A 4,393-nucleotide genomic window follows, 5' to 3' on the forward strand; every position below is an offset into this window, starting at 1 on the left:
GGCGGACACAGAGGAATTTCATGAAATAACATTTGAGCAAGAACCTATGGCAATGAAGGAGGAAGTTCAAGTTGCTATGAAGGAATTGGCAAAAAACAAGGCTCTAGAAGTTGACAGCATACCAATTGATTTATTTCAACAAACAGACGATGCTCTGGATGTGCTCGCTAAGTTGTGCCAGGAAATCTGGAGGACAGCCAGCTGGCCAACCGACTGGAAGAGATCGATACTTGTTCCCATTCCAAAGAAAGGTGACCCAACAGAGTGTGAAAATTATCGAAAAATATCATTGATATCACATGCAAGCAAGATTCTGCTGAAAATTATCCAGATACAATATGTCAACAGAGAACTGTCAGATGTGCAGGCAGGATTTAGAAGAGGTTGTGGTACTAGGGATATTATAGTTAATTAGCTAATGTAAGATGGATCTTGGCAGAAAGCAGAGAATACCAGAAGAATGTCTATCTGTGCTTCACTGACTATGCAAAGGCTTTTGACGGTGTAGATAACAAGAAGTTATGGCTGACTCTGAGAAGAATGGGAATCCCAGAACATTTGATCATGCTAATGCGAAACCTATCCTTGGACCAAGAAGCAGTCGTCAGAACAGAGCAGGGAGACACTGGATGCTTCAAAATCAAGAAAGGGACCCATCAGGGATGTATTTTGTCTCCATACCTTTTTCAGTCTGTATGCAGAACAGATCATCCTAGACACTAGGCTATACAAGGAGGAATGTGGCATCAGGATTGGTGGAAGAATCATTAACAACCTGAGTTGTGCAGATGACATAACCCTGCTCGCTGAAACTGAGGAGGACCTGAAGCGCTTGCTGCAGAAGATCAAGGACTGCAGTCTTCAATATGGATTGAAGCTCAATATCAAGAAAACAAAGATTCTCACCATTGGGCCAATTGGCAGCATCAGTATGGATGGTGAAGAGATTGAAATAGTTAACAGTTTTAGTTTACTTGGCTGCACAGTCAACATTTTTGGTAACAGCAGCCACGAAATCAAGAGACGAATTGCATTAGAGAAGTCAGCTGTGAGGGACCTCTCAAGAGTACTGAAGTGCAACAACGTCAGGGTGGAGACTAAGGTGCGCCTGATCCAGGCTATAGTCTTTGCAATTATGTGCTATGCGTGAGAGAGTTGGACAGCGAATATGGATGATAGAAAGAGAATTAATGCCTTTGAGCAGTGGTGCTGGAGAAGAGTGTTGAATATACCATGGACTGCTAGGAGAACAAACAGGTTTGTCCTGGAGAGGGTGAAGGTAGAATGTTCCCTGGAGTCAAGGATTCTGAAGCCTCATCTGACATACTTTGGGAATGCTGCAAGGAGGAACTGGTCCTTGGAGAGGGACATCATGTTTGGAAGTGTGGAGGGATGACGCAGGAGAGGAAGACCCTCGATGAGATGGATCGATTCTGTGAGTGAAGTGGTGAGAACGAATGTGTTTGAGACAGCGAGGTTGGCACAGGATAGTACGGCATTTAGGATTCTTGTACATAGGATCGCTATGAGTCGCAAATGACTTGATGGCACATAACAGCAACAACAAGAAGTCACATGTGCAAAGTATGTGATGTGAAGCTTTATCATCTTTGCCTCCAAGGAACATTCTGGCTACAGTTTCTTCAAGGCATATTTATTTGTTCTTTCAGCACAAACAAGAAGCCTACATAGACTACAAATTTATGAATACATGCAAAAACATGTTCTAAGCTTGTCAGCTTCCTATAGAATCAAGTAACTAGGACTGTTTGTGGGCAGGGATTTAATGTGAACATTCCATTATATAGCTGAATTTAGAATAACATATTTTGGGGGTTTTTTTCTTCCATTACTTTCAAACTGGCTTCAACAGACCTCCTAGGCTGTTGTTTGATATCACAATTTTAGCTTCCTTTCAAGAACATAGGAAAAACCCATTTCCAGCAGAATTTATGCCTACTTTAAATTCATTTCTAAGATTCCACTTTCTTATAACCAAGATTTAATACATGGTTTTGGGGAAAAAATAACAGTGTTGGATATGGAAATATTCAGTGAGACAGGTTGATACAATACCCACAGCAATGGACTCCAATATACCTAACAATCATGGTGGCAGAGGACCAGGTAATGTTTCATTCTTTCATAATTAAAGATGTCATGCATTGATTAGAACTGATTTGATGGACGCTAAAAGCAACAACAGCACATTTATTGTTTAGAGTTGTCAACATAGAGACAATAAAAGAACAAATTGACATTTGGTCAGCTATAATGTTGTTTTTCAGTTTCCTACATAAATGACCCTCCCATTCACAGGGCAGACTGCTCTTATTACCAGTGCCTTAACCACACACTTAAGGCACTGCAGAAGTTTGAAAGCTCTTCTGTGCTCTTAAGAGTGGAACACATCAATATTGGAAAAACTTAAGACATAATTATAGTATCAAGGTTTCTTCAGAGAAGTAGGAGGAAGAGGAGATTGGATGGATGATGGATGGATGGATAGATAGATAGATAGATAGATAGATAGATAGATAGATATTGTTGTTTGTTGTTGACTACAATCAAGTCAGAACTGACAGATAGTTGACCCTCCAGTGGATTTTCAGAATCACACAGCAGAAGATTGTCCATCCTTCTCCACATAAGTAGATACATTTTAAGAAATTTTCTCATACAATTATAGATATTAACAAGTCCAAAAACCATATATCAGGTGTCAGACTAGAAATTTCAGTAAGATATCTGTTAGTCTTGAAGCAGAATTTCTGTTCTTAAGATTAATTTATGTTCAGAAGTCTTTCCATTGATTTGGTGATACCTATCAAGGATTATAGTTTTTACCTATTATTGTTCATTTTAAGTGTTAATCATATCAATAAAATGCCTTCAAATTAACATCTACACTAGTATGTGAGCAAACAATTGGGCCCATAGTTTGCCAGGTTGACATATAAAATCATCACATTTTGGGGAATACTCACAGGATAGGTATTGAGGACATATAGAAAGATCTTACTCTGACAAACAGATCCTAAAGGAAATGTAGTCCAAAGACTAAAAGCAAACTTCTGATTTTATTGTCATTTAGAAAGGTTTGTTTGTTTGAAAATGGAGGAAAGGGTCCCAAAGAGCTTTTGAATTACAATCCTATTCTGTAAGTGCTTGCAATTGACGATGTGTCCAGAGAAGGGCAGAAGTCAGTCCAATGTTAAAAATAATCCCCTGTGTACCATATATTCCACAAAGCAGGCTCTTCATTCTAGTCACTTTGTATCCACAAAAGCCAGTAAAGAGGTGACATTAATTTCTAACATATTTCCTACAATGTTGCCCAAAGCCTTTTGCTCCAGTCCCAATGTCTTCATAGAATTTGATTCATATTTTATTTCAACATCTTCAAGATTCTTTGTAAAAGATTTTTATTCACTATTTAAACTTAAATGCTACTTCCTTGATCAACATTTAATAAGCTCCTGTATTAATGATGTACCTACTCTAACTCTCCTTTTGTCACTTTAATTTCATTTTTAATGATAGTTGATCTCTTTTCACATTATTACTCTTGCCAAATTCTAAACTCTTTAAAGTGCTATATACTTTCCCAAAGTTATTCTCTTCAGTTCTTAATAAAACACAATTTTTTAAAAATTTCCAAATAAACTAGTTGTTGTTATTGTTGTTATGTGCCATCGAGTCGCTTGCGACTCATAGCCACTTTATGTACAACAGCCCTAAACTCTGTTCTGTCCGGTGCCAATCTCATTGTTTCCGACACAATCAATCCATCTCCTAGAGGGCCTTCCCCTCTTGTGCCTGCCCTCCACCCTCCCAAGCATGATGTCCTTCTCTAAGGACCGGTCTCTCCCTACAACATGACCAAAGTATGTCAGACGAACCTCAGAATCCTTGTCTCCAAGGAGCATCCCAGTTTTACCCTCTCCAAGATGAATCTGTTTGTTTTCTTAGCAGTGCATGGTACCCTCAATACTATTCTCTAACACCAAAGGTCAAAGGCATCAATTCTCCTATCCTAAACTAGTAGAAAATTAAAAAAGGGGAAAATGTTCAATATCATTAGTCCTCACTAAAATGCAAAGTACATCCACAATAAAACTCAAATCCAAACTTAAAAAAAAACACACAATTATCCAGAATTAAGGTTGCATAGAGAAGTGTACTCGGGGTGGGGGGTGGGGGGAAGGGACGTGGGAATTGTATACTAATGAAGGAATTTTTTTTTCTCTTCGGAGGGGGAAGCGAGCTGGTGGGGAGTGGTGGGAAGGGAGAAAATTGCGGCAATGAATGAATGGAAATCCAAAACCTCTGTAAAAAAAATAAAAAATTATTTAAAACAAACAAACAAACAATTATTATTGTAACTTAATTG

This window comes from Elephantulus edwardii, unplaced genomic scaffold (genome assembly GCF_000299155.1).
Source record: "Elephantulus edwardii isolate Elephantulus edwardi_28Jun2011 unplaced genomic scaffold, EleEdw1.0 scaffold00255, whole genome shotgun sequence".
Taxonomy (NCBI): domain Eukaryota; kingdom Metazoa; phylum Chordata; class Mammalia; order Macroscelidea; family Macroscelididae; genus Elephantulus; species Elephantulus edwardii.